The sequence below is a fragment of the Zingiber officinale genome, chromosome 5A (assembly GCF_018446385.1).
Source record: "Zingiber officinale cultivar Zhangliang chromosome 5A, Zo_v1.1, whole genome shotgun sequence".
Classification (NCBI taxonomy): domain Eukaryota; kingdom Viridiplantae; phylum Streptophyta; class Magnoliopsida; order Zingiberales; family Zingiberaceae; genus Zingiber; species Zingiber officinale.
In genome coordinates, this window is record NC_055994.1 from 31719821 (window position 1) to 31727944 (window position 8124).

The window sequence follows — 8124 nt, forward strand, 5'->3', positions numbered from 1 at the left end:
CTTCTCACTCAAGATAGTCAAAAATCTCGTCGGTCATCAAGTCATTCAGTTGCTGCCGGTTGATGACGCTGTTCGTCAGAGCCTTGGGGAGATGCTCGTTCGCCTTCAACTGGTTGAGCATCCCAGTAACAGCTAGTTCGAAAGACCGAACGACATGATGGACAACTTTGTCTGTGAATTTTTTTGAGAGGAGATACTCCTGCTTCATTGCCTCGAAGCGGCTCGGCTCATCCTCCTGGTACTTCTTTAATGCAGCGCGGGAAGCATCCAAAGCTTCTTCAAGGGGTTTCAGCTGCCCCCAAAGAGAAGCTACCTTAGCCGAGCGGCTATCCCGTTCGACGACCATACAGTCCTCGAGATTCTTGAGCTTCTGGGCCAGATTCCGAGCCTCTTGATTCTTCAACTCCAGGTCAGCTACGGCTCGGTTCTTCCTTGTTGTGGCCAACTAAATCTTTTGGTTGTAGGACTTCACCTGTGCCTCGAGCCAGCTCAGCATAATTGCCCAATCGACGGATTTCTTCCGCTCAACCTCTAGAAGTTTATTGGTCTTGGCTAGGTCGGCCTGCAGTTCGGCAATTGAGGGCCCCTGGGATGAGGATGCTCCACCAGAAATCTTGAGCTCATCCTCCACAAGTGTCAGGCGCTGGCACATCGCCACGCTCTCTACCCATTACTGTAGCCAAACGGGAGAATGTAAATGCCAAACGGAGGTAAAACCATGAATTGATCATTGTATACATACCCTGGTGGACATTTGCAGGTGGTTGTTGGCGAGCAACCCTGAAGGCATTGTTGCGGCACGTCATCTGGCCTCCTCCCAAACCTTGGTGAGCGGCCCACGGATGAGTATCTGATGTTCTGGAGTTCGCGGTTGATCGTCAGCCACCAAGTAATCCTCCGTTGGGAGGTGGAGAATGGCCGTCACATATCAGCGACCGCTCGAGGCAGATTGAGTAGATGCTGCCGGATCAGAGGACTGACCGGTTGAAGCTGGGAGGATGTCGGACCCCAGAATCTTCCGATGAGGAGGCAAGGACGCGATCAGCTCTGTCACAATGGGCTCAGGCAGCAGATCGGAAAGTGATGGGGTCTGGTAGGAGGAAACAGCCTCAATTGTTTCACGGACGTCTGCAGGAGATGAGGTGCCCCCCTGCTCTTGGATCTGCACTGCTGAAGTGGTAGAACGGGACGGTGTGGCTGTTCGGCATCGCTTACGCCTATTGAGTGGAAGGCTATCACCCTCAGAATTCGAGCCTTCGATCTGAGTGATGGGTGGCACGCCAGGAGGTAGGTCACCCGTCCCTTCTAAGCAAATACTCCGATCAGCAGCGCCTTCGCCTACAGCTGGCGCGCCCTCGCTCTCAAGTGCACCTTCATTCGAGCTAACCGACAACAGGCATAGGCTCACCATTTCCTTCGCAGTGATTGCCTCAATCTCGGTGTCTTTAAGCTTCATCATACCGGCAGTTCGTGCTCGCATCATGATGTTAGCTGCAAAAGATAAAAGGAAACCAGTTAGACAAAAAGGAAAAGAGCTGAGGAATTCCATACCTAAGTTGCTCGAGAGCCTCGTGCGGATTGGATTGAGCCCGAAGATATACAAAACACCCTCCAACAGTAGCTTGTGGATTTCATATTTTTGGTCGGCTACCATGTTCGTGGCATGAAGATAATCCGATCGACTCTTGTATCTCTTCAGATCTAGGTGAGGGGGTAGTCCGACCTGCCATTTTGTTCGGAAGCCTGGCCGCTCGAGAAGTCTCATATAGAAGAAATACTCCTTCTAATGCTTGTTGGAAGTAGGTATTTTGTCGAAAAATACCAGGCCGATCTGAGACTGAAAGAGGAAGGTCCCCATCTCGGACTGCTTGGGATAATAAAAATAGTGGAAGACTCGAGGAGTTAAGGAGATGTCGTGCAGCCAGAACAGCACGACAACACCTCATAGAAGGCGATAGGAGTTAGGGACGAGCTGTGGGAGGGGGGCATGGAAGTAATTACAAACTTTGAGTATAAACGGGTGGATGGGAAACCGGAGGTCGGCCATAAATTGGTCTCTGAATAGACAGATTGTGCCATTCGGCCGAACGGATGGAGAGGCCAGAATTATTTCATGGTCAGAAGGAATGTCAAAGGCATTTATGAGGCTCGCAGCATCACCTACATCGAACCTGATCTCAATTGTGGTATACTAGAGTCTGGCAGCGACGAACTGGCCATTGCCAGAAAAGAGGGAAGGATAGAGAGGTTGACGAAAAAGAGTTGACTGAAAAACATAGCAAACGCTGGACCGAGGCATGGGACAAGAAGGACGGGACTACGAAAGACCAACGACAGGGAAGTTCGAGGAGGCTTACAGAAAGGAGGAGTCGCCGTGGGAGAACACGAGGAGTCGCTGGAGCACTGGTCACAGAGTCGCTGGCAGCTCTCGAGGAATAAGATGCAAAGTGAAAAAAGGAGGTGGTGCCACGACTTTATAAAGATAGGACTCGGTCGACCGAAGCCGTCGGATCTAGGTCTCAGTGACCAAAGCACAAATCCAGCCGTTGAATTCAAACCGCCAAGCGTCACATCAGTAGCTATCACCTCGGACGTGCGCCGACTGCGGCGGTGACACGTGGCATGCTCCCATAGGATGACATTTAAGGGGCGTCATTATCAGGCGTGGGCGCATGCTCGGCTTTAACGAGGTAATTTGCATGAATTCCGAGGAGATTCAGATGACGCCAACTTTTACTGATCTTGGCCCAAGGGTGCGGATGAAGAATTCTCCAAGTGCGAACACGTGAAGTATCGATCGGCCTCAAGGTCATCCCTCGGGTCGGCCGACACTCAGAGCTAATTAATATTATGGCCGATCGACCTACCGATCTCTAGACCCAACTATCCAGTCAGTCGGACTTGCAGCTTCCTTTGACTAGACTTGAGGGGGAGTCATGTGATCTGATGGTAAGGTGGGGCCCCCGCCCCGCAGGGAGTCATGGCCACGTGGAAGGTCAAAGTCAAGGCAGTCAATGCCCTCATACCATCGTCCACTTGGGGCAACCCACTTGCCCGATCGGAAGACCTGACCTGATAATATCACAGCTCGACCACCGAACCGAGCTTCCGACACTCAGAAAACCCATGTACCAGCAGAGCATAGGACAAGCGGACAGCCCGCTCGGCGCGAACAGTGGAGGTGGGTCGAGCGGATACACCGCTCGGCCGAAGGGCAGAGTGGCAGGTAGCCTAATGAAGGTTGGCCGAGCGGCCATCCCGCTCGGCCCAATAACCGACAAAACGAGGATTGACCGCTATCCTCTTGGGGGCTCTTGCCATCGACAAACAACATAATGGGCGGCATGGTCAGATAGAGAATCGTATGACGGAAGCTTTAACTGTCTTATCAGGATATGCTCGGGCTATTGAGGTATGGTGTCAGGGACACTTTCCTGACACGTCTTATCAGGGAAATCTTTGAGATGCGTGCACGCCTCAAGAAGCATGCACACGCATTCCCGGGAGCACTATATAAGTGACCCCAAACTTCGACGACGGTATGTTCGATTCTACTGTAGCTACTGTTGTTGGTTGGTCCTAGGAAGATCGTACCGGTTCCACTGTATAAAAATTTTGTACAAGTATCAAACCTTTCCTAACAACCTATTGTGTTATTTAGAAATTAAATTCGGAATCGTCAACGGAACTTAACATTATTGATTACAAATTTAACTTATTTATTCTTAATGGTTTAGACTTGGATCGCAAACGATGCTCAACATTATTGATCCAAATCCACCTATGTTATAAATTCAATTAAATATTAATTTTAGAAATTGGCTTCCAGGTTAAACATGGCGAGGCACTAGACCTTCTTGGATATAGGAGCAACCACCACTTCCTAAACAAAGCCTTTCAATGAAATCTAATAATTAATTTCCTTATATAACTCTAGGTTTAACTAAAAAGAATAATTGAATCACAAATTTGAAAAACAAAAAAAAATACAAACTCGAATCACAAATTCGAAACCTAAAATTATATGCCTCTTATGTTTGGAATTCATAAAAAGAAAAACTAGTATGATGCGGAAAATAATTAATAGTTTTACCTGTCTTTGTTTGCAATGACCTCTTGATCTTCTACCGTATTCCTCTTCTTATCTCGGACGTTATATGGATAACGATCTACTGAGATGAGAACCACCCAAGCCCTTCTTCTTCCTCCTTACAAGTTTCAGCCAAGCACTCTTCCTTGAGATGAAGAGTTTCGGCCATCACCACCAAGCTCCAAGGGATGCTAGAAACAAAGTCTTCTTTCTCTCCTTCTTCTCGAAGCAAGATCCGGCCACCACCATAAAGCTCCAAAGGATGATGCCGCTAGCCACCAAAGAAGAAGAGAAGAGGAAAAGCCAAGGAGAAGGGGCAAGCCACCACCGAGGGAAAGAGGAGAGGAAAATATAATAGAGTTGTGTCTCATGAAGGCACCCCTACCCCTCTTTTATAATCCTTGGTCTTGGCAAATAAGGAAAATTTAAATAAAACCTTCCTTATTTTCTTTTCCATGAAAAGGAAAATTTTAATTGATTAAAACTAATTTCCTTTTCTTAAATATCATGGTCGGCCACCTCATAACTCCTAAACAAGGAAAGTTTTAATAACACAAGAATTAAAACTTCCTAATTTATTTCCATAAATTTTAAATAAAAATTTCTCTATTAATTTTTTCCTTCATGGTTGGTTATAAAAGGAAATTTTATAAATTAAAATCTTTCTTTTAAACATGTGAATGATTTCCAAAAGGGAAGTTTTCTTCAAAATTAAAATCTTCCTTTCAATCTACAAATAAGGAAAGATATCAAATCTTTTCTTAATCCTTTGTAGAAACTTATAAAAGGAAAAATTTATAATTTTTAAAACTCTCTTTTAAATCATGAACATGGTTACAAAAAAGGAAAGTTTTCTCAAAACTAAAATCTTCCTTTCAATCTACAAATAAGGAAAGATATCAAATCTTTTCTTAATCTTTTGTAGAAAGCTATAAAAGGAAAGATTTAAATTTTAAACTCTCTTTTAAAACCATGGAATCCACATAAGAAAAATTTTAAAAAACTAAAATCCTTTTAATTTGATGTGGCCGGCCCCACAACTTGCTCATCCTAATTACTTTGGTTGGCCCAAGCTTGGGTTCCAAGCTTGCTTGAACGGCCACCTTAGGATGGGTATAAAGGTGGGTATAGGTAAGTATAATACTTTATAAATAAGAGGCTACGATAGGGACCGAGAGGAGGAATTGGTTTTGGTGTCTCGATGAAATTAAGCTTCCTGTGTTCGCCCCGAACACCCAACTTAATTTCATCAATAATAATTCATACCACTAAAGAATTATTATTGAACTACCATACCAATATCAAATTACATTTTTGGGCTCCTTCTTATTATGAGTGTGTTAGTCTCCCTGTGTTTAAGATGTCGAATATCCACTAATTAAATGAGTTACTGACAACTCTATTTAATTATTATCTTAGTCCAAGAGTAGTACCACTCAACCTTATTGTCGTGTCAGACTAAGTCCACCTGCAGGGTTTAACATGAAAATCCTTATGAGCTCTTCTTGGGGACATTATCAACCTAGATTACTAGGACGCAGTTTTCTTCTATAATCAATAACATACACTATAAGTAATATCATTTCCCAACTTATCGGGCCTATTGATTTATCGAGCTAAATCTCACCCTTTGATAAGTCAAAGAAATAAATACTAAATATATGTGCTTGTTATTATATTAGGATTAAGAGCACACACTTCCATAATAACTAAGGTCTTGTTCTTTTATTAAGTCAGTATAAAAAGAACTTACCTTAAATGGTCCTGCTCAATACACTCAGAGTGTACTAGTGTAATTTTATAGTTAAGATAAACTAATACCAAATTACACTACGACTATTCCAATAGGTTGTTCCTTTCCATTTTAGTCGTGAGCTACTATTTATAATTTATAAGGAATTGATAACATGATCTTCTGCATGTGACACCACACACCATGTTATCTACAATATAAATTAATTGAACAACTACACTTAGCATATAGACATTTGACCAATGTGATTCTTATTTCTAAATAAATGTTTATATAAAAAGCTAGGCTTTTAGTATACACTCTAACAATCTCACACTTATACTAAAAGACTATGCGGCCATATATCCTGCCATACATCTGATTCCCAAACCTTCAACATGCCCATCAAAAGCTCTTGCCTTAAGGGTCTTTGCGAAAGGATCTCCAGGTTATCACCTGATGCAATCTAGGTGGCAACAACTTCTCCTCGTTATACGATGTCTCCTATTGGGTGGTACTTGCGCTCTATTGTGTTTACTTGCCTTATGGACTTATGGTTTCTTCGAGTTTGTTATGCACCACTATTATTACAAAAATTGTAATAATTTTTGGACAAACCAGAAATCATGTCTAAGTCCATCATGAAGTTTCTGAGCCATATAACTTCTATGGCTGCCTCAGAGGCTGCCATATACTCAGCTATTATGGTGGAGTCCGGAAAAGCACCTATGCTTAACACTCCTTCATAGTTATGGCTTCACCTCCTAAAGTAAACACAAAACCCCGAGGTCAACTTACTATTGTCCCTATCTGATTGAAAGTCAAAATCCGTGTAACCCACAGGGATCAAATTATCTGCCTTATAAACTAGTATATAATCTCTAGTCCCTCTAAGGTACTTTAATATATGCTTTACGGTAGTATAGTGTCCCGGTCCTGGGTTACTTCGATATCTGCTAACTATGCCCTGGGCAAAACAAATATCTAGTCTCGTACACAGCATTACATGCATTAGGCTTCCGATAGCAGAAGCATAAGGAACTGCCTTCATGTCCTCTATCTATTTTGATGTCTTCAGAGACATTTAGATAAAGATTCTCCATGCCCAAAAGGTAGAAAAACCTTTCATGGAGTCTTGCATGATAAAATGAGCAAGGATAGTATGAAGCTCGGGATAAGCACAACATTCTTTTCTTGTGATCCCTTTGATCCCGAGAATATGTGCACACTCTCCCAAGTCCTTCATATCAAATTGTTTGGACAACCATACCCTTACTTCCGACAACACTTTGATATTGTTTCCAACTACAAAAAATGTCATCTACGTATAGTACAAGAAATACCACCACGTTTCCATCACACTTCTTGTATACATAAAACTCATCCGTGTTAGGACCAAAAGTAGCTAGAGGGGGGGGGGGGGTGAATAGCTCGTCGCGTTCGCTCGTTGCTCGGCGTTGCTTGTTCCTTCAAAGATGTGCAGCGGAAATACAAAGAAACAATCACACAACGCTAACACGGTTGGTTTACTTGGTATCCACCTCACAAGAGGTGACTAATCCAAGGATCCACACCAACACACACACCCTCCACTAAATAAAACTCTCCTTTATGGTAACTACCAAGGGCGGAGAAGCCCTACAAGACTCAATACAAGAAGAGAGGGAAAGGATACAAGAAATACAAGCTTACAAGCTTACAATGAGTATAAATCCTAACCCTAGCTTCTCTTCTTGGCTTTGATCCGCCTCTTGACTTGGAAAACTTCCAAGATCCTTCAAGAACTGGCGATCTGAGCTTTGTGAGTGCTGTGGAGGAGCTGGCGAGAAATCTGGAGTGAATCGGAGAAGAGATGCCGAAGGAAATGAACGCCTGCGGCCTTTATCGACGCCAACGGTCGGATCCCGATCGATTCGAATGTTCCCAATCGATCGGGGAGGCTTTGGATCGATCCACGGATCGATCCGTGCTCTGGAAAAGCGCCTGGATCGATCCACGGATCGATCCAGCGCTTATCGCGCGAAGCAGCCGCGTCCCAATCGATCCACTGATCGATTGGAACATCTGGATCGATCCACGGATCGATCCAGAGGCTCTCTGTTCGCTTAGGAGAAGCCTGGATCGATCCACTGATCGATCCAGCTCCTGGATCGATCCACTGATCGATCCAGCTCCTGGATCGATCCACTGATCGATCCAACACTTGGTTTTTGCCCAAAACCAAGTTCCAAGCCTCTCAAACCAACATCCGGTCAACCTTGACCTGTTGGTACATCATGCCTAGCATCTGGTCACTCCTTTG